The sequence below is a fragment of the Macaca nemestrina genome, chromosome 3 (assembly GCF_043159975.1).
Source record: "Macaca nemestrina isolate mMacNem1 chromosome 3, mMacNem.hap1, whole genome shotgun sequence".
NCBI classification, from domain to species: Eukaryota; Metazoa; Chordata; class Mammalia; order Primates; family Cercopithecidae; genus Macaca; species Macaca nemestrina.
Genome location: NC_092127.1, coordinates 44771514 through 44798317, shown reverse-complemented (window position 1 = coordinate 44798317; position 26804 = coordinate 44771514). Strand labels below are relative to the sequence as shown.

The window sequence follows — 26804 nt, the reverse complement described above, 5'->3', positions numbered from 1 at the left end:
ACTTGTTTGGGAAATTTATTTATTAGTTCTAACTTTGTCTCTGTGTGTGAAATCTTTAGGGTTTTCTACATATAAGATCACATCATCTGTGAACAGAGATTTTTTTCTAATTACTTTCCAATTTATATCCATATTATTTCTTTCTGTTTTTTGTTTTTTTTTTTTTTTTTTTTTTAGACAGAGTCTTCTCTGTCACCCAGGCTGGAATGCAATGACGCAGGCTCAGCTCACTGCAATCCCTGTCTCCTGGGCTCAGGTGATTCTCCTGCCTCAGTCTCCCAAGTAGCTGGGATTACAGGCACGCACCACCATGCCCAGAGACAGGGTTTCACCATGTTGCCCAGGCTGGTCTTGAACTCCTGACCTCAGGTGATCCACCTGCCTTGGCTTCCCAAAGTGCTGGGATTACAGGCATGAGCCATTGCGCCTAGCCTATTATTTCATTTTCTTGATGAACTGCTCTGGCAAGAACTTCCATTAATATTTTGAATAGAAGTATGGAAAATTAGCATCCTTGCCTTTTTTCTTATCTTAAAGGGAAAGTTGTCAGTCTTTCATGATTTAGTATGATGTTCACTCTGGGTTTTTCATATATGACTTTTACTATGTTAAAGCTGTTTCCTTCAATTCCTAATTTGAGTGTTTTTATCATAAAAAGGCATTGAGGTTTCCAAATAGTTTTTCTGCATCATTTAAGATTTTTTTCTTAATTCTGTTAAAGTGATATATTGTTGATTGATTTTTATATGTTAAATCATCAGTCTATTGCAGGAATAAATCCCACTTGGTCGTAGCATATAATCCTTTTAATATGTTGTTGAATTTAATATTTTGTTGAAGATTTTTATATTGATGTTCATAAGGAATATTGGTCTGTAATTTTCTTTCCTTGTAGTGTTTTTCTCTGGCTTTGGTATGAGGGTAATAGTGGCCTCAGAGAATGAGGCCTTCCACTTCAATTTTTTGGAAAATTTTAAGGATTAGTGTTAGTCAATTTTAAATACTTAGTAGAATTCACCAATGAAGCCATCATGTCCAAGGCTTTTCTTTGATGAGAGATTTTGAGTATCTTGCTCCCAAAAGGGGAAAAATAAATAAGTAAAAGGGAACTAGTAAAAGGGGTTACCATCCCTTTAAATCCCCTGGAAGTGGCTAGGCACGGTGGTTCACACCTGTAATCTCAGCACTTTGGGAGGCCAAGGTGGGCAGATCACTTGAGGTCAGGAGTTTGAGACCAGCCTGGCCAACATGGTGAAACCCCATATCTACTAAAAAAAAAAAAAAATAATACAGAAATTAACCAGGCATAATGGTGCTTACCTGCAATCCCAGCTACTTGGGATGCTGAGGCAGGAGAATGGTTTGAACCTGGGAGGCAGAGGTTGCAGTAAACCAAGATTGTGCCACTGCACTCCAGCCTGGGTGACAAAGTGAGAGGCCATTAAATAAATAAATAAATAAATAAATAAATAAATAAATAAATCCTCTGGAAGTCACTTCAGCTAAAGGGTGTTGCAACAATGGGGAAAGTAGGAGGTGCAAACGATGGCTGCCCACCTCTATGTCTGCACCTCTGTGATCAGAAGCAACAACCAGCAACCAACACAAATCCTCAAAATTTGGAGCACAGGGTCCTTATTGCCTACCCGAGCTCCCCCAGGTGATATGCAAGCTGCTCCAGGAACACAGGTGCCCACTATGGGACCGGGGTGGGGGATGGGTAGCTAGTACTGTGCTAAAAGCTAAAATTTACTGAATTTAACTCCAAATCAACACCAAATCTTCCAAGTCCAGCTATTTTGGACTCCAGAGTTCAAAAACAGTTATATCAGACACATCTCTACCAGTGAGATTGTGGGGGATGGATTTCTGGTGCTTTCTACTGTGCCGTATTCTCTCAATCCTCCTCTCTGGTTAAATATTTTTAAGGAGGCAGAGTCTACAAACACCAACATTGCTGTGAACTGAAGTGTTGCTTTTTTTTAAAAAGGGAAAAAAGATTAACATAACCACCTGTTTCTACTTGGAAAAAACTCTAGAGCGCAAATGCATTTAAATGGAATACTGCTTCATGACATCACCAAAAAATTATGGTCTGACCTCACATCATTACTATATCATATAAATATTATTTCTAATGAAGCCAAGATTTTCTGATTCAAGATGTGGAGTAGAAAAGGACAAAAATGAGATCCTTAAGTAAAAGAAAGTTAGACACTTGTTGAAATCTGGACTCTGGGAGTACTGAAGTTCAAGCTACACCATGGAACACATATGGAATATAACTTATTCATTACTTCATTAATTCACTTATTCAATAAATATTTATTGTGTGACATTATGTCCAAAGCACTATCCTAGGCAGTGAACAAAAAGATAGTCTCTTTCTCATGGAGCTTACATGCAGATAGACAAAAAATAGTAGGCACAACCAATGAACTATACACTGTGTTCAAAGGTAGTAAGTGCTATGGAGAAAATATAAAGCAGGGAAAGGGAATGAGTGACAGGGTGGAGAAAAGTGCTGCTATTTCTTATAGAGCGTTTAGGGAAGACCAAGCTCGCTGTAATAAATAATATAATATATTCAAATCATAGTTAATTCAGTCCATAGTCAAACCTTCCGTTCAATCTGTTAATATGCAATACCTAAATTAGCCTAACTTTCTCCACCTGGATATTCTTTTGATCTTTTTTCCTTATTAAATTAAAATGTACCAAAATGCAATGCCTGTTCTTTAGCAGATCAGGCAGTTCAATGTACAAAACCTGAATAAATACCTCCCACCCCCAACCCCAGAGCTGTATGCAATTTGAGTGATTCTTTAAAGGACTTGTTAAAATGCCAAAATAGTACCACAGAAAACACGTCAAATAAAGATTTAAGTTTTCTTTATGAAAAAAAGTGTTTAACAAGGGTTTATGGGGTTTTATAAAAACACCTTAACACCTTACAGACCTAAGGGGGAAAAAGCTCTATTTAAGTATCATACACCAATAGCAGACCACCCAATGCTGATGACTAGAAGCCTCAAACAGACCCATCCTTGGGAGCCTATGTGGAGACCCTTAATTTTATGGTCATTTTAATTGTATTTGGGTTATTACCTCATGCCCCAGCAAACACCTACAGTATTTAATAAAAATGAGTGTAGAACACTGTTCTAGTTAAAGTACATATTAGCCAAAATCATAAACTAAGTATGCTTCACCATAAATTAACTGGGTGTTTAGTGTTTCTTTGCCTTTAAGTTATATTTATTTTCTTATAACATGGTATGCTTCACTATGTACCAAATCAATGTTAACTGACTTGGCATTTAGACAGGCTCTTCTATCTCTAGGTCATATACCCACAAACACACCTGCCCTCCATATTATAAAGTGATAAGTATAGTTAATCAACTGCTGATATTCAAAAGAATGACTATAAAATATCACTGGGGCTGAAAAGTAAACAAGTCTTGAAAAGAAGAATAACTTTTCATTTTGCAATCATCTAGAGTCTAGCTGAAGTACTACTATTACATCAATGTTGATTCAGAAACAAAAATCAGTAGTCTACAGCAGAACAAAAGAAAAATATTGGAAAGAAATGAAAAATACTCCTTCACTTCGTAGAGTCTAGACTATGGATTTTTAATATTCTGCTTCATCACTCGGCAGAAAAAAAGTAATAGGTAAGGACAACATAAAGAATTCAGAGTTCATCTTCTTTACCACCGCCACCACTTTCTGCCTAGATTTTCTAGCATAACTCCCTTAATTACCAAATTTGTAGCTGCTTCTATTTTCTTACCTCATCATTCCATAACCCATTAAATTTAGCATCTGCACAATCCTCTCCCCCACTCACATTACACTGAAAGAGTTCTTGTTTAAATCCCCCCAAATCTCCTAATTGCCAAAATTGCTGGCCTCTTTTCAGTCCTCAATTGATTTGAACTCTCAGTAACTTGTAGCTTGCAGACCATGAAACTCTCTCTTCCTTAGGCTTCCACATCCTCACCATCCTGATTCCTATTCTACCCTCTTGGAGCCCCTTCTCAGTCTCTTGCACTATTTCTCTGAACATCTCTTAATTGTTGATGATCCCATATCATCCTGTATAGTCTTGTCTTTCCACGCTGCAAATACTTTCTGAGTGATTCTATCAATCTTAATCTACCAACTGTACGGTTACAATTCAAATTGAAGGCATGATGCTTCCCTTCTCCAAGAGAAATCAGTTCTTCCTCCAGGGTTTCCTACCATGGTAAAAAATGCTATCACCTACCCAGGTGCTGGTGCCAGAAACCTAGATGTCATCAGTGACTCTCTCTTTCCTTTATTCTGCACATAGGATTACCAGATTAAAAATACAGGACCCTCAACTAAATTATAAGTTCAGATAAACAGCATATTCTTTTTTAAATTAGTATTTCCAAAATATTGAAATTTAACTGAGCACACCATATTTTATCTAGCAATCCTACTTCTACTTCTAATCAAACATCAACCTCTTAATTATTACTCAACTATCTTCCTGGCCCTTTATTTCCCATCACCTTTGTCTTAGACCTACTGCCACTGTCCCTTGCTTAGGTCTCTAAATAGCCTCCTCAGTCTCCCAAAGTGCACAGTGGCTCATACCTGTAATCCCAGCACTTTGGGAGGCCAAGGCAGGTGGATCACCTGAGGTCAGGAGTTCAAGACCAGCCTCGCCAACGTGGTGAGACCCCATCTCTACAAAAATACAAAAAAATTAGCCAGGTGTGGTGGCACGCACCTGTTATCCCAGCTACTTAGGTGGCTGAAGCCGGAGAACTGCTTGAACCTGGGAGGTGGAGGTTGCAGTGTGTCAAGATGGCGCCACTACACTCCAGCCTGGGCAACAGAGCAGGACTGCATCTCAATTAAAAGAAAAAAGAAGAATAAGAAGCAATGTTCTATGGAGAGAGGGCAACTTCAGCTGATAGCTGTCACCCAAATGTGGGCTCAGCATTGCCCGATTTTGCAAGTTTTCACAAGAAGTCATAAATTCAGACTTTACATGAAACCATTTGATGTTTAAATGTTGACACTGGAAAATAAACTGTTCATTTGCCTCCTCAATACCCGTTCTCTTCTTCTTTTTTACTAGAACTCCAGTTTTATTCTAGCTAATTTTAAATTTCTTGTTATTATTACATAATAACATTTCCTAGCCTTGTTTGTTGATGGGGTTCCCATGAGATATAGGCAGTGGTGTTAGGGGACGTCTAGAGAGGGTTGAGTCACTTGGGAGGGATGCTCTTTTTGCCCTTGTCTCCTCTTCTCTTCTTCCAGCCTCATCTGTGGACATAATGGCTAGAGCTTTAACACACATATTGGACCATGACCTGAGGCAACTTTGAAGATGGAAGCTGTGAGTTAGGGATAGTAGAATACAAACATGAAGGGAGCCTCAGTCCTTAGTGACCCTGGTGCTTGCATACCACCCTGACTGCCTACTTCCAAACATTTCTTATAGAATAGAAAATTTTAAAAATTATAATCAACCTTTACCTCATTTCAAATACTGTTTGGGGAAGGGCATTTGTTTTATGCAACTAAATCAATTCTATTATTTTACATTTTCTTTTTAAGTACAACATGAACCAGTTAAAAAAAAATCTGTGGTCAGTATCTAGCCTGCAAGCCACCTATTTATGATTCTTGCTGAGGGCATAGAAGGCATACTAAAAGTTAATAAGTTATAGAAGGTTTGTGTATATACACACATATATTTCCTAGCTCTGGCCACTGAAAAGCCTGGAAGCAATGACACTGTAGTAGCAGTGAACACACCTAGAACCCAAATATTGACTTTCAAATTCCATTTTTCTCATGGTGATACAAGGAATCAGTTCTATGAGGAGAAATGGTTGATTCCAGAGCTAAGGCAGGGAAAATACAGGCTGAGCCTGGAAGTTTCCTGTCAGTAAGTAAGGAAATGTTTTTTTTTTTTTTTTTTTTTTTAATTTATTCATTATTATTATACTTTAAGTTGTAGGGTACATGTGCATAACATGCAGGTTTGTTACATATGTATACTTGTGCCATGTTGCTGTGCTGCACCCATCAACTCGTCATTTACATCAGGTATAACTCCCAATGCAATCCCTCCCCCCTCCCCCCTCCCCATGATAGGCCCCGGTGTGTGATGTTCCCCTTCCTAAATGAGGTAGGCATGTTGAAAGGACACAGGAGCCAACTTGCAAGAGTATTCAATGGCCACTTCTGCGACAATTTGAACATGAAAATAAATAATGACAGTAATACTTTATAATCAATAGAATAAACATTCATGAGTCCATAGTGATATAAGTAATTGAATAAATCAATGTGTAAGAAGAAAAAGCTCTTTCATACAGTAGAATTTCAATTAATAAATGTAAAAGAGATGACAAAAATAATAAAATCATCATTTTGCAAATACTTAATAGTTATTGTGAGCCACAATCATCAACGGATTGTTGATTCGACAATTGAGGCACTTAAAATTGTGAGCAAAAATACAGTGAGAAACAGGATGCTTGCATGATCCCAACATAACTTCCCATAAAATACTTGTTAAAGGGGAAAAGGAATTTTAAATGCAGCAACCTGGTGGATACCTTCTGAACCAAGTGATCAAAATTAACATCATCAGTAATGAGACACATTTACATTATGTACCTCCTGATATGATGCACTGAGAAAGATATCACATCATTCCCATGGTATTCTTGCCAAAAATGCATAATTCAACATGTATGTTTCAACATGAGGAAACATCAGATAAACCCAAATGGAAAAATATTCTGCAAAAATAAATGGCCAGAACTCTTCAAAAGTGTCAAGGTCAGAGCAACAAAGAAAGTTTCAAAAACTGTCTCAGATTAGGGGAAACTACAGTGACATACCAATTAAATGCAGTGTAGAATATTAGTTTGGTCTTGGATCATAAAGAAGACTTTACTGGAACAAATGGCAAAATTTGAATAAAATCTATAGATTAGGCAATAATATTGTATCAATGTTAATTTCTTGGTTTTGATTATTGTACTATGGTTATGACATTAATATCTGGGGAAGCTGAGTAAAGGCATATGGACATTTTCCACTTTTTTTAAATATATATTTTGGATGTCTGAACTTATTTCAAAATAAAAAGCTTAGTGGCATTTTGGGCTGATGATAAATACATTTTTATAGTAATAATTTTAAAAAATTAAAAGTTTGTTTTTCTTCTTTTTTTTTTTTTCTTTGAGACGGAGTCTCACTCTGTCGCCAGGCTGGAGTAGGGCGGCGAGATCTCGGCTCACTGCAACCTCCGACTCCCTGGTTCAGGCTATTCTCCTGCCTCAGCCTCCCAAGTAGCTGGGATTACAGGCACGTGCCATGATGCCCAGCTAAATTTTTTCTGCATTTTTAGTAGAGACGGGGTTTCACCGTGTCGGCCAGGATGAGCTCGATCTTCTGACCTCGTGATCTGCCCACCTCAGCCTCCCAAAGTGCTGGGATTACAGGCATGAGCCACCGCGCCCAGCAATAAAAAATTTAAAAAGTTGATTGGTTAATTGTTATGTTAACATATTGTTCTTTGTGTTAACACTATGCTATGCATTTCTAATAGAGCTGGGTATCTGTCTCAGAATATTTCTAGAAAAATACTTTTCTCAAATAATTTTAAGTAGATCACTGACAATACGGATCTCTGAATTACCAGTGCTATCTCAGGATTACCACCTCAGATGCATATATAAAATGTCCTGAAATATCATTGAATGTTTTCTGAGGCAGACAGTGGGATGATACAAGTGGAGCCTAAGGAAGATCTACATGGCAATGATATGACAGAAAGGAAGCACATGGCAAAGTAACAAGTGGTGATCTAAATGAGCATGGATGAGGATTGGAACTCTGATCGGCAGTTAGGATGGAAGGAAAATATTAAAGAAATTCACATTTTAAAGTTAAAGTTCAGGATTTGGTAACTGCATTTAAAAAACAAGGAAGGAGACGCAGATGCTAGCTATCATCAAAGATAGCAGCATCTTGATAGAAATAAGCAAATTGGGAGGCACAGATGATGAACCCAATTTTGGCCACAATGAACTTTAAGTAATGATGGAACATTTGGAGATATGAGGCTGGAACTCAGAAAAGAGATTCAAGCTGGAAGTACATTTGTGTCACCAGCAAAATGTTAATTGCTGCAATTATTAGAATGTATGAACTCTTTGATGGAGAAATTACAACAAAGAAAATCACAGGAACAGGGCTGCAGAGGGGAACAAGGCTAGAAATAGGCTCTTCTCATACTTCTATGCCCAATTATTAGCAGAAAATGTGACAAGTTTAGTTTAAAAATTACAGCAGGCAATTTTTGAGATGGTTCCTGCCTCATGATGATCCTCCATTTCTGGGAATAGCTTATGACTATAGGGTCATAGGCTGCAGTGACCATGTCTGACCCTGCACCTTGGCCGTAGCTGAGTGATCGAAAGGATATAAGCTGGACCAAGCAAAGCTAAGAAGTTTCCTTCCCATGAGTAAGTAGAATCTGGAAGTAGTTTATCCAGTATCCTTCCGAGTGAATTGAAACCCCTGAAAATTCAGCTACCATTCAATCTGACTGGCCTTGTGCCCAGCTTCTAGTTTTCACTCTATTTCCCTGCTGGGATAGAAGCCCAGCCCTAAACCCCAGCCAAAAAGTTATAGCCCTTGCTCTACTGACTTGTTGCCAGTTCAGGACACAAAGCCTGTAGTGGTACCATCACCGCTACCATCCTAAATTTCCTCAGCTACTAGGTATCTGTGCATTAATTCAAAAAGACCTCCCAGCAACACACTCAGATAATGGGATAAGCCACAAAACCTGAAACATTAGTCTGCCAAAAGTCTTTTGAAAATGACTTTTTTTTTTTTTTTTTTGAGACAGGGTTTCACTCCGGTCACACAGGCTGGAGTACAGTGGCAGGATTTCAGCTCACTGCAGCCTTGACTTTCCGAGCTCAGGTGGTCCTCTCACTTCAGCCTCCTCAGTAGCTAGGACTACAGGCACAGGCCATCACACCTGGATAATTTTTTTATTCTATTATAGAGATATAGTTTCACCATGTTGCCCATGTTAGTCTTGAACTTCTGGGCTCAAATGATCCTTCAGCCTTGGCTTCCCAAAGTGTTGGGATTATAGGTGTGAGCCACTGAGTTGAGCCTGCAAATGACTTCTTTACATTCATAGGTAGACTACAAACACAGCAACACATTTTGCAGTTTAATTCCCTGCAATGACACAATAGCAGCCATAGTTTAAGTGAGAGGTAAGAAGTATTTGCTATTCAATCATGGTGCAATCACCCACTTGAATGGATATCTATTCTTACAATACAAATGAATGTCAATCATAAAATAGATTCCTCACTTGGAAAGTTATTAGACAACTCTCAAGTCTCTTCAATTAAAATTCTAGGTAATTTTTTTTTCTTGAGATGGAGTATCACTCTGTCGCCCAGGCTGGAATGCAATGGTGCAACCTCAGCTCACTGAAATTTCTGCCTCCCAGGTTCAAGCAATTCTCCTTCCTCAGCCTCCCAAGTAGCTGGGATTACAGGTGCCTGCCACCACATTTGGCTAATTTTTTTTGTACTTTCTTTAGTAGAGATGGGGTTTCACCATGTTGGCCAGGCTGGTTTCAAACTCCTGACCTCAAGTGATCCACTCGTCTCGGCCTCCCAAAGTGCTAGGATTACAGGTGTAAGCCACCACACCCAGCCTAGATATTTTTTTTAACCAAGCAATTATATTCATTTTTTACACCCATCTTGTTTCCCCCGTCCCCCAATAATACTTATGTAACTAAGGACAGCAGTGATTGCACAGTATTGTATGGTTAGTTGTCACATGAGGGTTTCCTCCTTTGAGTTCCTTGAACATGGGGATTTTGTTTCACTTACTCCTTGTATCTGGGTGTCATATATGGCGATTTACTCACAGTAAGCTTCCATAAGCATTGACTGAACTGCAACATAAACAACTTGTTACACACTATATCCCAAACACTCCACACTTAAGCAAAAGTTGCAAAGTCTAAGTTTTCTTTATAGTTCTTAATCGTTTCTTACATCCTGAAAAAATTATTTTTAGATAAAAATAGGCATATTTAACTTCATCAGGGGAACCTTGAGCTTTTTTGACTATTCAAGAGTAGGAAATGAGGGGAAAAAGCAATTATTGTATGAATTAATATGATCCACCTTCAGAAAGAATGTAGGGCAATTTACAACATGCCGGAGGATGCGAGAACTGGCAAATTTCATCTTATTGATGCTCAGATTCCCTGAAGCTACATAAAAATGTGGATGATAAGGATGAGCAGAGGCACAGAGAAAGCACCAGAACCTTAAGGTAAATAGCAGACATGTGGAGTTTGAGCTACAGTGGAATCATTTTCATCCTGAAAAATTTGCCCCAGAGATTTCTTGGGTCCCATGAAGAACATTTTATGAAATATATACATACTAGTTTTCCTTGTTACCCCTAGTGAAGAAATAATGTTTTGAGAGCATAGTAGAAAAGAGAGTTGTTAAAAAATAATTTTTACAAAAATGTAAAAGCACAACTCTGATATATAAAAATGAACAGGTGTTAAAACTTTCCCATGTCATATGATATGAAGGAACTGGGCAGATGTTATAACCAGTTCAAAGAGAAAGTCAGAACAAATTTATAGGGAGAAGAGATGAATTGCAAAGAGGGACTAAAATGAGTTTTTCCACATCGGGGAGAAGGTATACTAAAATCACTACTAAAACAGCCACAAGGTACGTATCTATTAGTTACCTACAATCAACAAAGCACTGAAAAAGAGCTCAAAATCAATGCGCAGGGCTAGAATTGGATCGTCTGGAAGCCTGTGCTGTTGATGGTGCAGTTTTCCTTGAAACACACAATATTTTCCAGTTCACTGGACTCTCAGGCCCAACAGATTTCTTCAATCATGCATGTTTCAGCCATGCTTTGATAAGCAAATTGCTGTCATTTCCTACAGGGACTCTCTACTGGTATCTGAGATGCCAGTATTCCACACTGCTCATTAAAAAGGAGTACCTTTTTTATATTAGGGATCCATGTGTGGTGGAGCTGACCTTATGCCTTTAAAATTCCTAGGGACCTGACATTCTCTGTCCCAGTGCAGAAACAGGACACAGAGGTTTTGCTTATAAACAAAGCCAAATTATTTTCGCAATAAGGAATGCTGACTGTTCAAATGCTCAGGTGAGTATTGAGTTGAGACTCTCAGGTTCTGTGCCATGAAGTGAAGATAAATTTAGGTCTGAAAAGTTTTGAAGGCTGGTGTTACCAGGCTTCATACTTGCAACAATTTATTCGGGAGCAGCACCTCCCTGATGAACCAGCGTTTTCCACAGCTTTAGAACCACTCTCCTTGGTTTTTGCTCTTTTATTTCACTTGCCCAATTCATAGATGCAAAGTGCTATTCCTGCAAGTTGAGTTCTAAATACAGAGGCAGAAAGCTGGTTAGGTAGCTGGGCCCTTCTTCCCTGCAAGTCACCCTCCTGACACACACAGTGACCTCACCCCTTGGCCATCCTCCGGCACCACTGTGGTGGTCTGGCCTTATTATCCTATCTCAGCCCAGGCACTGAAGAGTCTTTGTTCATGTATCTGAACTTGCTGTGTGGGTGTATCCATTCTTTATGTTTCATCCCCTCCGCTCCCTCCAGGAGCTCCATTCCACTCCCTCCTGCCCCAGGCCACTCCTTCTCAGGAATGTTTCTCTTATCTATTTTCCTGTTCATGGCAGCTGACAGCTTTATTCAGAGTCTAAAGACTCATGTAATCCTGAGCAAGAAGGCTGGGGGAGGGATTAGCATCCCTTCTAAACAGAAGGGGCGGTTCCTAGATGACCAGGCACTCTAAAAACTACCAATTGGCTGCCTTGACCATAAAAGCAGTTCAGCCTGGCCTCAGTGAATGTCTGGTTTTCTTTTTTTAAGTAGAATTATATCCTGATGGACCCACCCGAGTAAGTTAGAAGCAAAATATACATTCAAATAGCTGAATGAGCTGACCTGTTGTATAGGGTTACTTAGTATTGTTCATTTAAATACTGGAGAATGTCTGTCAAACACAATGGTTTTCGTTGTAGCATGGTTGATGTTAAACTGTTCTGACAGTAAGTAGCCAACAGGTTCAGCAGCTTTGAAAGAAAAATCCTGGTTTGTGTTAATAAAACCATGTCATCAGCATCAAGAAGGGCATACTATTTATTATGCCTTGAAGCATTCTTCCCATGTATTGAAAGCTGTATCAAGTTATATATGTGTGAGCTATGATGCCAAATTTTTTAGACACTACCCTGTTTTATACATTTAGAATTGGAATTTTATCCTATTCATGAGAAACTCAGAATACACACCAGGATTATAGAGCTTAATTCATGAGTTATTCAAAAGACATTCATTGAGTATCCCATTGTTCTATAAACTGGAGATAGATAAATAAGACATGGTGTCTATCCTGGAGGAATTTAAGATAAAGTGGAGAAGACAGTACAAATGAGTATTACATTTTCACAGTGTTAGGACATCACTGTTGGTCACTGGTGTATTCCTGATGTCTAGGATTCCTGGATTTTTATTAAAACTTGAACTTGAACAGAAATGGAATTCAATGGTGTTATTACGACACATGGTTTTATGGGGAACACTAACAAGTAATTTTAAAGAAAATTAAAACAATAAGAAAAGTCATATTTTGTTTTTACTCCTCATATTTTTAATAGAAAAATAAGCAGCACATGTATATCCTAAACAATTATCCACAATCCCATCATTTCATTATTCTTAATAATTTTTTCCTAAAGAGAGTAATAATGCTTATTAGATTACACCTAAAATCTGCTCATTCTTCATCTAAGATATGTAAGACATATTGTTAGAGCTAATTAGGAAAAAGTATTTGCCTAAGAGCAGTGAACTTAATTTTGTTTTGTTTTTAAGCTTAAAGCAATCATGAGTTACTAGATCCCATTTTAGTGAAAGATTTGAATTTACAGACTACAAAGCGATTGTCATATGACCCTACAGCTGAAGTAGACAACTTCTTGCACTACTAGAGATTAGTACCATTATGTTTTCTCTTAAAGAAGCCTTCCCTGGACACACATTTCCTACATTTGTATTTATTACTGGTTCTGTCAATTCAAGCTGAAGTTTTTCAAGGAAATCAGTCATAACCACCCCTTCCTTCCAACCACTCCAAAAAGACAAATGAGTTAGAAAATAATCTGGGCTTCTCTGAAGGACTAGTACACTGAAATTCAGCACCAGGTTTGCCTCACCTTACCTCAGTCTCTGACTTTCGCCAGGTTATCTCTTTCCACCTGTTTTCTCACCCAAAATGCCATATCACTAAAAGATGATGAAAACCAAATTACGACTAAAGATTAAAAAGGAGAAATGTGTTTGTTTTTCAGAAAATAAGCTACAGATACTGAACCCCTTTAAGATAACATCAACAAAAATGGCTGTCTTTCACATTTTTGACCAATAATTTGTTCACCTTTAAAATGAAAGACTGACTTAAATGATCTCTTGGTTCCAATGTGGTATGAAAACTTTGTAACTATGTTATTCTATTACCAACAGAATTATATCCAGAGAGGTAAGATATAAAATAGCAGACAACAAACATAGATACTACATCCAAAGTAAACATCTCTAAGACTTTTCCAATTTACTTTCTCCCAATAAGAAAGTAAAATCTCAAAGAGTCTTATACGGTGGCAAAAAGGAGCTCTGAAACTTATAATCTGACTCAGGCCCACAGTCAAGAAATTGATGTGGTCAAAACCACAGCAAGTTAGGCATAGTGGCAGAAGGAATCACTTAGAGTAAACTGGAGAGGAATTTGCTATTTTCTCCATTCTGGTTTTATTCAAACCAATAGAAAAACTACTTCTGAAGCAATTTTTGAATTGTATTCAATGATATATCAAAGTAGAAATATCCTTAGGTATTTCTCTAGGCCATTCGTATCTTCTTGGGTGGCTAAAGACCCTCAGCTTTCAGTGTATTTGAGATGTGTATTAATGGCTTAGTATAATGAAGTATGTTATGGCGTATTTACTGAAGCACTTAATCTGTTCCTTGGGGGTGAAGAGATCAAGTGTATCCCTGTTAAATCACAGAGGCTTGTTAGAGACAGCATGATAGCTGCTGTAGGCTGGAGTCCATAGACTTACTCTGTGGCTCATTGATAACCTCAACATGTCAAATTTATAATTTGTCACCAGGCATTTTGATTAGAACCTCAGACATTTTGTCAATACCTGTCAATCCACATATAGCAAAGAAAGCAATACAGTGTCAAGCCAAGGATTTAATTTAACAAACTGGGTATAAACCTGTCATGGGTCATTGTTGTTTTTAGTTTCTGTTCTTTCATCACTTCCCAAGCCAAATCCAACCAAATACTCAAGGCTCAAAAGAATCACTCTGAGTTGAGAGAAATCACCACAGACTTCCTCACCATTTCTGTGATCTATTAGATACCGCCTGGCCAATAGGGCCTCAGTTTATTTGTCTGTTAAATTAAGAGATTAAGCTAAATGGCTTTTAGAACTAACATTCCATAATTCTATCTCATTTTTGGGGTTGGGGGTAAGTAGCAGTTTGAAGAACGCTGAATTAAGCCAAATGTCCAATTTTTACCTAAAAGCAATGTTCTTTCTTTTTTCTTTTTTCCTCAAAATAATCTCTATGATACAAAAAGTTGAAGGTACCTATTTCAGCTTTATTTTTAAGGATGATATTTAAATAATAAAACCAGGAATGGCTTTAAAGAAGCAGTCATCATGAAAAGAAGATAAAGTTGTAATTTGGAATATAATTGCTTTTCAATGAAATAATGCCAAATATGAATGTATTTTCTTTAATCTACCTATGTAGGTACGAATAACATGCCAGCAACTCTGTATTGTAAACTTTTTTTTTTTTACCAGGAAGAGGCCCCTTTAAATAAACTATTTTTATTGTAGTTAATATAAGAATTGGGGGGAAAAAGGGCTAATTCTGAAAGGGACCTGGGAATTGAAAATCCCTTTATACCACCTAGAAGAAAATATATAAGAATAAAACTCTACAGAGTGATGTCAGCAAGACGGCAGAGTAGGAGAAACAAATCTTCTTCCCCCTCCAACAATAAACAACAAACAAACAGATATCCATGAATAATAGCCTTAAGAAGACTCAAGCAGTTCAGGATCTGCGCCTTATCAACCAAATTGTCTTGCCTATCCACCCCGTGGTGCCAAAGCCATATACTCTCCTATCCTCAGTATCTCCCTCCACAACCCCTCCATAACCCCTCCATAACCCATTACTCTGTTCTGCATCTCAAACATGCTTTCTTTACTATTCCTTGCACCCCTCATCCCAGCCTCTCTTTGCTTTCACTTGGACTGACCCTGACACCCATCAGGTTCAGCAAATTACCTGTGCTGTACTGCCGCAAGGCTTCACAGACAGACCCCATTACTTCAGTCAAGCCCAAATTTCTTCCTCTTTCATTACCTATCTTGACATAATTCTTCATGGAAACACATGTGCTCTCCCTGCTGATAGTGTCCGGCTAATCTCCCAAACCCAAACCCCTTCTACAAAACAACAGGATTTAAATCTTAATTACCATACAAGGTCGACCAGACCTAGGAGGAACTCCCTTCAGGACAGGATGATAGATGGTTCCTCCCAGGTGATTGAGAAAAAAGCCCAATGGGTATTCAGTAATTGATAGGGAGACTCTTGTGGAAGCAGAGTTTAAAAATTGCATGATAATTGGCCTCCTCAAATGTGCCAGCTGTTTGCAGTCAGCCAAGCCTTAAAGTACTTACAGAATGAAAAGACTATTTCAATCCTGACTCAAAAGGTTAGCTACACCCTCTCTGAAATGAATTTGCATAAGAACTGTTTATAGGAATGCATCTTGATGGAGCAGCTGGACTGTTATGAAATACTCAGGAGCCCAGTCCAGCTCTAGGACTCACCCCTGAGCACACAGGCAATATTGGGCACGCTGGTAAAGGACCACTAGAATCCAGCAGCCCGGACCGTTTGTGGTCAAGAGAGGCAGGAAAACAGGTGCGGGACTGCTACATCGGTGAGCGTGACTAATCCGGTAAGCAGAAGCCCATGGGTGGTTACGCACCCTGGAAAGGAGCTCACCCCTGAGCGCAAAGGCAATGTTGGGCACGCTGGTAAAGGACCACTAGAATCCAGCAGCCCGGTTCCCTTTCTTTATGGTCAAGAGAGGCGGGAAAACAGGTGCAGGACTGCTGCATCAGTGAGCGTAACTAATCCGATAAGCAGAGGTCCATAGGTGATTACACACCCTGGAAAAGAATAAGCATTAGGACCATAGAGGATGCTCTGGGACTAATGCTCATCGGAAAATGACTAGGGGTGCTGGCATTCCTATGTTCTTTTTTCAGATGGAAAATGTTCCCCCCAAGGCAAAAATGCCCCTAAGATGTATTCTGGAGAATTAGGACCAATTTGACCCTCAGACACTAAGAAAGAAACGACTTACATTTTCTGCAGTACCGCCTGGCCACGATATCCTCTTCAAGGGGGAGAAACCTGGCTTCCTGAGGGAAGTATAAATTATAACCCCATCTTACAGCTAGACCTCTTTTGTAGAAAAGAAGGCAAATGGAGTGAAGTGCCATATGTACAAACTTCCTTTTCATTAAGAGACAACTCGCAATTATGTAAAAAGTGCGATTTATGCCCTACAGGAAGCCCTCAGAGTCTACCTCCCTACCCCAGGGCCCCCCTGACTCCTTCCCCAACTAATAAGGATGCCCCTTCAACCCATTCAGTCCAAAAGGAGATAGACAAAGGGGTAAACAATGAACCAACAAGTGCCAATATTCCCCGATTATGCCCCATCCGAGCAGTGGGAGGAGGAGAATTCGGCCCAGCCAGAGTGCATGTACCGTTTTTCCTCTCAGACTTAAAACAAATTAAAATAGACCTAGGTAAACTCTCAGATAACCCTGATGGACTCCTTTCCTTCCTAGGCATGGTTAGGTACTTCCGCCTTTGGATACCTAGTTTTACCATCCTGACTAAATCATCATGTAAACTCACAAAGGCAAACCAAGCAGACCCCATAGATCCTAAATCCTTTCCCCAGACCTCTTTCCATTCCTTAAAAACAGTCCTAGAAGCTGCCCCCACAGTAGCTCTCCCTAACTCATCCCAACCCTTTTCATTACACACAGCCAAGGTGCAGGGCTGTGCGGTCAGAGTTCTTACACAACAGCCAGGGCCGCGCCCCGTGGCCTTTCTGTCCAAACAACTTGACATTACTGTTTTAGCCCAGCCCTCATGTCTGCGTGTGTGGCTGCTGCCGCCTTAATACTTCTAGAGGCCCTCAAAATCACAAACTATGCTCAACTCACTCTCTACTGTTCTCATAACTTCCAAAATCTATTTGCTTTCTCACACCTGACATATACTTGCTGCTCCCCGGCTCCTTCAGCTGTACTCACTCTTTGTTGAGTCTCCCACAATTGCCATTGTTCCTGGCCCGGACTTCAATCCGGCCTCCCACATTATTCCTGATACCACACCTGACCCCTATGACTATATCTCTCTGATCCACCTGACATTCACTCCATTTCCCCATATTTCCTTCTTTCCTGTTCCTCACCCTTTTCACACTTGGTTTATTGATGGCAGTTCCACCAGGCCTAATCGCCACACACCAGCAAAGGAAGGCTATGCTATAGTATCTTACACATCTATCATTAAGGCTACTGCTCTGCCCCCTCCACTACCTCTCAGGAAGCTGAACTCATTGCCTTAATTCAGGCCCTCACTCTTATAAAAGGACTACGTGTCAATATTTATACTGACTCTAAATATGCCTTCCATATCCTGTACCACCATGCTGTTTTATGGGCTGAAAGGTTTCCTCACTAAGCAAGGGTCCTCCATCATTAATGTCTCTTTAATAAAAACTCTTCTCCAGGCTGCTTTACTTCCAAAGGAGTCATACACTGCAAGAGCTATCAAAAGGCATCAGATCCTATCGCTCAGGGCAATGCTTATGCTGATAAGGTAGCTAAAAAACCAGCTAGTGTTCCAACTTCTATCCCTCCTGGCAGTTTTTCTCCTTCTCATCTGGCCACTCCCACCTACTTCCCCACTGAAAATTCCACCTGTCTCTTCCCACACAAGGCAAATGGTTCTTGGACCAAGGAAAATATCTCCTTCCATTCTATTCCATCGTGACGCCTTCCACGTAAGTTACAAGGCGCTAGCCTGCCTCTTGGAACCTCTCATTTCCTTTCCATCATGGAAATCTATCCTCAAGGAAATCACTTATCAGTGTTCCATCTGCTATTCTACTACTCCTCAGGGATTATTCAGGCCCCCTCCCTTCCCTACACATCAAGCTCAGGGATTTGCCCCGCCCAGGTCTGGCAAATTGACTTTACTTACATGCCTCGAGTCAGGAAACATGTCTGGGTAGACACTTTCACTGGATGGGTAGAGGCCTTTCCCACAGGGTCTGAAAAGGCCACAGTGGTCATTTCTTCCCTTTTGTCAGGCATAATTCCTTGGTTTGTCCTTCCCACCTCTATACAGTCCAATAACGGACTGGCCTTTATTAGTCAAATCACCCAAGCAGTTTCTCAGGCTCTTGGTATTTAGAGGCTCCTGGTTTTATCTCAAACTGCCACCCTTAAGTCTCTTTAAGTGGATAGAAGATCTTCAATGACAAAGTACACTCTTTCACCCTGATGAAGTCCTATTCTTTACTTTTATACTTACTCTTATTCTCGCTCCCGTTCTTATGCCACCCTCTACCTCTGCCCAGCTGTCTCCACCACACTATCAATCTCACTCACTCTCTCCTAGCCATTTCTAATCCTTCTTTAACAAACAATTGCTGGCTTTGCATTTCTCTTTCCTCCAAATTCGAGGAGGCCCTGACTTACTCACTGCTAAAAAAACAAAGAAGAGAGGACTCTGTCTATTTTTAAATTAAGAATGTCCCTGGTATACGACAACATAAAAAAACTCAAGGATAGAGCCCCAAAACTCGCCAACCAAGCAAATAATTACACTGAACACCCTTTGACACTCTGTAATTGGATGTCCTGGGTACTCCCAATTCTTAGTTCTTTAATACCTGTTTTTCTCCTTCTCTTATTTGGACCTTGTGTCTTTCGTTTAGTTTCTCAATTCATACAAAACCACATCCAGGCCATCACCAATAATTCTATATGACAAATGCTCCTTCTAACAACCCCACAATATCACCCCTTACCCCAAAATGTTTCTTCAGTTGAATGTCTCCCACTCGAGGTTCCCACGCCGCCTGTAATTGTTTGGGTGAAGGAAAAAGGACAAGATGGAGGAAGGTGAACAAGAAGGCACAATCCATGTTGCTTCTGGGTTCTTCCTCACCAACATTCCCGCGCGCGGGAAAATGCAGCCCGCCCCGGGAAGATGCAGATCAACCGAGCATGCGCCAGGTGATGTCAATCCGAAGAGATCGAAACTTACCCGGCCACGCCTATGGAGACGCCCCTATCACGCCCTTATCCTGCCCACTGCCCTCCCCGTTCCAGTACCAATGCATAAAAGTCTGCCACTGGCAGGAGCCAGTGTGACTTCTTCGGCCCCGCATTTGTGGACCGGAGAACATCACCTTTGCCACTGCGTGAAGTCGGTTTCCATTTCTGGTGGTTAAACAATGGGAACCTCACAATCCAAACCTCTCCACTGTGGCATGGCTGCAGTATAAATTAGACAACCAATCTCAATGGCCACCAGACAGCACACTTGACTATAACATTCTATTAGATCTCTCTAATTTCTGCCAGAGGCTCAGAAAGTGGTCAGAAATTATCTATGTTCAAGGCTTTTAGGACTTGCACTCTCGTCCAGACCTGTGCGCCTGGTGTTAAATGGCCCAGGTCTTGTTAGCCTAAACCCCTAAACCCGGCCCTTGGCCCCCACCTCAGCAACTGAGGAGGACTCCACCTCCATTTCAGATGGGGCTGATGGCAGGCGACCTCCCTCCCGACTTTCCAACCCCCCTCCCTGTGGACTTCCTACTGCCCCTCCCGATGCTCCTCCTTCAGCCACTCCTCTCACCCCTCCCTATGGAGCTCCCACCACCCCATCTGACACTCCTCCCTCAGCCACTCCTCTTACCTCTCCCATTTCCGTCCACACTCGCTCCAAGACCGTGGTAGCGGCCCCCATTTGTCAGCCCTCTACCAGTCAGCCTGCCCTAACCTCCTCTACCAGTCAGCCTGTCTTAACCTACCTTACTGGTCAGTCTGTTCCAACCTCCCCTGCTAGTTTGTTGCCCCACCCCCACCCCCGAGGAGTTGCCGGAGCCGAAGGCATGGTTAGAGTCCACGTCCCCTTTTCCTTGGCTGACCTTTCCAAAACTGAAGAACGACTTGGCGACTTCTCAGCCAACCCCACCTAATATTCCAAGGAGTTTCGATACCTATGTCAGGCATATGATCTAACCTGGCATGACTTACAGGTCATTTTGTCCTCCTCCCTTAACCCAGAGGAAAGAGCATTTTCTTGCAGCCGCCAGGCAACATGCAGATCAATGGCATTTAACTTACGCCACTGTCCCGTTAGGAGAGATGGCTATCCCGTCCATAGAACCAGATTGGGACTACCAACCACAGCAGCCCGGCCGCCATAGGAGAGACATTATGGTTCAATGTCTCTTGGCCGGTATGCAGGCAGCCTCTAACAAAGTGGTCAATTTTGATAAACTAAAGGAAATCATCCAGCACCCAGATGAGAACCCGGCTTCCTTCCTAAATCGCCTTACAGAGGCACTAGCCCAATTTACTCGGCTAGACCCCACCTCCCCAGCTGGAGCAGCTGTCCTAGCCTCCTATTTTATCTCCCAGTCAGCCTCAGATATTCCAAAAAAGCAAAAAAGGTTGAAGATGGGCCTCAAACCCCCATACAGGACTTAGTAAAATTGGCCTTTAAAGTTTTTAACTCCAGAGAAGAAGCAGCTGAGGCCGCAGAGCTAGACAAGGAGAAAAGAAGGGCTGTGCTTCAGGCGCAAGCTCTAGTGGCTGCCCTCCAACCAGCGTTGCCCACTCTGCCGGCAGGGAAGACACAGGGCAAGTCTCTCAAGGGCTCCTGCTATAAATGCGGAGACCCAGGACACTGGGCAAACCAGTGTCCCCAGGCCAACCCGGCCACTCCGTCCCGTCCATGCTTTAAGTGTGGCACAACTGGGCATTGGGAAAAAAGGTGTCCAAATCCTCACCTGCCTACCACGCCATGCCCAACCTGCCAACAGGAAGGACACTGGAAGTCTGATTGCCCCGCCAGCAGGGCAGGCATTGCGCCTCAACGTGGTGCCTCTCCTCAAGGGTCGGAAGGCTCCTTCCAGCTCCTACACCTGGACGATGACTGACGGTGCCCACCTTCGGAGATCCCTGTCACCCTCGCTGAGCCTAGGGTAACTCTACAGGTAGCAGGTAAGCCAATTTCTTTTCTCGTCAATACGGAGGCTACCTATTCTGTTTTACAATTACATTCTGTTTCGCCAACCTATGGAGGTCCTAGCCAGCCATCCACTATCCCAGTAGTTGGGGTAGACGGTAAACCGTCTAACCCTCACCAGACCCCAATGCTAAGTTACTGCCTGGACTATGCATGGTTTGCCCACTCTTTCCTCATCATGCCCTCTTGTCCCACCCCCCTCTTGGGATGAAACATCTTAACCTAACTCAAAACATCTATTCCCCTTCCCTTTCTCCAGGTGGCCAGGTTCTACTCAAGGATCAACACCCTCCTCAAATTTTCCCACTTCCTCACCATTCTTCATCTTAACTGACTTTTCCCTCATAAACCCCATAGACACCCTCCTTCCCGACCCATCCCCCAACCAGTAGGTTTCCCAACTTTTTACTCTCATAGAAGACCTAGCTTGGCAGGGTGCCCTTTGTGATTTCAGCAATGTTGAACTTACCCTCTACACCTTTGTCATCGTTATTATGGTTCACTCTAATTCCCCTAGTTACTCCTACTAATCCTAACTTTGTATGGAGATTCTAAACCTGGTCTACAGACAACCAGATACACTCAGTCATGCAGGGCACTGCAGATTGTCCACCCCCCCCCCACCCAGGGTTGTCACTCTGCCCTCTCCCTAAATAAAATGTGGACTCATTAGGCCAGGATGAAGGACAGATACAGGGAAGGAGAGGCTATAACCGGAAGGCAGTAGAAAGCCCAGACCTCCCCAAGGGCCTCTGCGTCACTCAGTCCTTGTTGAGTCAGAGATAGGGAGAAGCCAGGAGGTAGGGGAGTTGGTGAGGGGAGCAGCCTTAATGAGCGGGAGGTGGAGAGATGGAGATGGAGATGGAGACAAAGAGATACTGACAGAGACAGAGAGAGGCACAGACGGACAGAGACAGAGATGAAGAGATAGAGATGGAGAAAGACAGAGATGGGGAAAGACAGAGATGAAGAGAGAGAGAGAGACAGAGGTGGAGAGAGACAAAGACAGAGATGGGAGAGACAGAGATGGAGAGAGACAGAGAGAGAGACAGAGGTGGAGAGAGACAGAGATGGGGAGAGACAGAGATGAAGAGAGACAGAGTGAGACAGAGATGAAGAGATAGAGATGGAGAAAGAGATGGGGAAAGACAGAGATGAAGAGAGACAGAGAGAGAGGTGGAGAGAGACAAAGACAGAGATGGGGAGAGACAGGGATGGTGAGAGACAGAGAGAGAGACAGAGGTGGAGAGAGACAGAGATGGGGAGAGACAGAGATGAAGAGAGACAGAGTGAGACAGAGATGGAGAGAGACAGAGATGAGGAGAGACAGAGATGAAGAGAGACAGAGAGAGATAGATGAAAAGATACAGAGATGAACAGAGACAGAGATGAAGAGAGACAGAGTGAGACAGAGATTCCTTTTTGCTACTCTACGCCAAACTCTTCATGGTGTAATTGCACATAAGCTCCCAGCAGGACCCAGACGGCCCCTGTTGGAGGCTACTTTTGGTGTAACCAAACTCTATCTAAAACTCTTAACCATACCTCCATCACCCAGTCCCTTTGCATTCCGGTATCTTTAGTGCCTAGCTTAACCCTATATAGTGAAGGAGAATTGTCTGAACTAGCTTCCCAGCTCAGCTCCAGCAATAACATCCAAAAGCGGGCTGTTTTTCTTCCCTTAATTATCGGGGTTTCCCTAGCTTCAACAATTTAACACCGCCTTAACCCCTGGACCACCGGTATGGCTACTGCCTGTAGTACAGCAGATGCTTCCATTCCTAATTCCCATACTAATCCTCTGCCTTATGTTATGTCTTGCTCCCATTCTAATAAAATTTCTCCAAACTCAAGGATAGAGCCCCAAAACTCGCCAACCAAGCAAATAATTACACTGAACACCCTTTGACACTCTGTAATTGGAAGTCCTGGGTACTCCCAATTCTTAGTTCTTTAATACCTGTTTTTCTCCTTCTCTTATTTGGACCTTGTGTCTTTCGTTTAGTTTCTCAATTCATACAAAACCACATCCAGGCCATCACCAATAATTCTATATGACAAATGCTCCTTCTAACAACCCCACAATATCACCCCTTACCCCAAAATGTTTCTTCAGTTGAATGTCTCCCACTCGAGGTTCCCACGCCGCCTGTAATTGTTTGGGTGAAGGAAAAAGGACAAGATGGAGGAAGGTGAACAAGAAGGCACAATCCATGTTGCTTCTGGGTTCTTCCTCACCAACATTCCCGCGCACGGGAAAATGCAGCCCGCCCCAGGAAGATGCAGATCAACCGAGCATGCGCCAGGTGATGTCAATCCGAAGAGATTGAAACTTACCTGGCCACGCCTATGGAGACGCACCTATCACGCCCTTATCCTGCCCACTGCCCTCCCCGTTCCAGTACCAATGCATAAAAGTCTGCCACTGGCAGGAGCCAGTGTGACTTCTTCAGCCCCCGCATTTGTGGACCGGAGAACATCACCCGAGAGCGCCGGCGCGACTTCCCTGGCCCCCCACACCTGAGGACCAGAGAACCTCGTCCGAGAGTGTGTGCATATTTGCAGTAAAAGACTGCCACTTTCTTATGTACTTTGGCCTCATGTTTAATTACTTAGCTCTCCTAAATTAAGTTACATTAAATTAAAACAGTAATCCCGCTCAAAACAGCCCTGAGAAACATCGCCCATTATCTCCCCATACCACTCCCCAAAATTTTCACCACCCCAACACTTTACCACTATTTTGTTTTATTTTTCTTATTAATATAAGAAGACAGGAATGTCAGGCCTCTGAGCCCAAGCTAAGCCATCATATCCCCAGTGACCTGCACGTATACATCCAGATGGTCTAAAGCAACTGAAGATCCACAGAAGTGAAAATAGCTTAACTGATGACATTCCACCATTGTGATTTTTTTCTACCCCACCCTAACTGATCAATGTACTTTGTAATCTCCTCCACCCTTAAGAAGGTTCTTTGTAATTCTCCCCACCCTTGAGAATGTACTTTGTGAGATCCACCCTCTGCCCACAAAACTTTGCTCATACCTCCACCGCCTATCCCAAAACCTATAAGAACTAATGATAACCCACCACCCTTTGCTGACTCCCTTTTCAGACTCAGCCCGCCTGCACCCAGGTGAAATAAACAGCCATGTTGCTCACACAAAGCCTGTTTGGTGATCTCTTCACACTGAAACACTTCTGAAGGTAGAGGAAATTACCCCTCCCTCCTCACCGTTGCTTGCAGGGGTCGTGAATGTTGGCCTTTTTCTTCTTTTTTCAGGATGGACAGGTGAACAGCAGCTCCCTTGCTTCCCTCCTGGCCAGGGCTGGTGCACATGGCTCAAAGCTGTCCAAGAGCAGGCTGGCCTGCATCCACCACCACGTGTCCACGGAGTCTTCCCCTCCCAGGGCCAAGGGATCTGGCTCTGTCAGAGAGCAATTAAGTTTCTCCCCCAGTTGGAGGAACATTTGCATAAGAATGAGACGTTCTTCCTCAGGCATCTTTTTCTATTCTCCACCCTGTCAGCAGCTAACACAGCTGTGCATTTAAGCTGTCTTTTCCTTTTCTTTACTGGGTTAACAGTGAGGCTTTTTAAATATATATATAAAGACGTTTTACTAGGCCAGATATAAGTTTCACTGTTTATATTCTCCCAAGCTGTAGCCAATCTGGTGTGCTTTGCATGTCTTTCTCTATGGTCAGCAGCAAACATTGCTGCAGGCCTCCATCTTGTTTTATGTTCTTGGAAGTGTGGCCTGTAACCATATGGCAATGCTTTGTTTAGCCTCCGCCATTTTAAAATGGTGGTGCAGGCTCAATTCTGACTTAGGGAATGAGTCCTTTCTGGTTTGATATCTGTGTGACCTTTGCTATTTGTTGATTCTCTTCTCCTCCATGGACTGCCTTTGTTTTTCCTTTCTCTAAGCATTTAGTAAAGCTTGAAAGTCAGAAATATTGGCTGCTTGACCTGGCTAAAGTAAGATAATAAGAGATTTAAAAGGATTTTCTTAAAGAGCACTCAGCTTAATTAAAAGTGGATATCCAAGTTATAGGTATATTTAAAAGACCTTTATGTTTTTCTCTTCCTGGATCTCGTTTTGCTGGGAAATGGTTTTTTTTCTGAGTCAGTTGAATTATTTTTCTTCATTTTGCCTTGCCACCCTTAATGCATGCATGAGAGGGGGCAAACCTCTATTTTCCTCATGGAATCCCAAGAATTAAAAGCAGATGGATCCCTCTCAAAATCTGGTTTTGCCTCCTAATTATGCCTGTTTATTAGGCCTTAGAATCTGCATGTTTTCCTAGCCCTGTCTCTTAAAGGGCTCCACCCAGAGGCCAATCATCCAGTTAGGAGATTGGCAAACAAAAACATCTTATGGATACCGAGTCTTCTTCTGCCTGTCTGTGAAGTTATGTATGTGTTGTGTGTGTGATGTCTGTAAAAAAGAGCTCTAATAAATTGACTTAAAGAAAGATAAGTGTTTGGATCAAATATTTTTTAAAGGTGAGATAAAAGCTGTTGTACCTTTCAGTTCACATGACTTTAATCTTTGAGAAATAAACACAGCCTTAAAGATTATTGGTAAAATTCAGATGTTGTCAAAATGTAAATATTTGCTTAGGGTTAAAGGATTGTTTTGAATTATGTAAGATAAAGCCGAAAGTTCAAACAAGCTGTGGAAGGAATGTAAAAATTAATCTTGCAAAAGAAATTCTGTATATGAACATATTAACTCAATTCAAAAGAGTATTCCATTGTTTTCCTATAAATTAAGCATTGAAATAAAGGCACAACAAGGTATTCTTAAGGCACTAATCTGCTCCTCTGCAAAATTTGTAAAGGGTTATAAAAGGGCTTTTTTTTTTAAATTTCTGAGTCATCTTTTTGGCAAAATAAGTATGGTAATCTGGAATTTTATTTCATGACATCAAGTGTTTTAAATCTCTAACATTTAATAGGCTTTCCAAAATCACTTTTTGGATGCTACAGAGGGCCCCTGGAGCATCCAGAAGAGAGGTAAACATGAATGTTTGACATGTTTAGGTACATGGGATTGCCAAAGAGATGTTAAATCTTATTCAGGTTATATTTTAGTGAATAATATTAGTATATGTTCCAAAATTGTGTGGGATTTCTAAAATTCCAATGTCTGAGTATATGCTATTAATCACAATTAAAGTTGTTATGTTAAGTTATTGTAAACTACGAAGATAA

At 41.5% G+C, this 26804-nt stretch overlaps 1 protein-coding gene across 1 annotated transcript in view; it reads right to left on the bottom strand.

The window, feature by feature from the left end:
* LOC105463406 (anaphase promoting complex subunit 10) overlaps positions 1-26804 on the bottom strand; it is a 287195-nt gene that overhangs the window by 97180 nt on the left and 163211 nt on the right. The window lies entirely within an intron of this gene.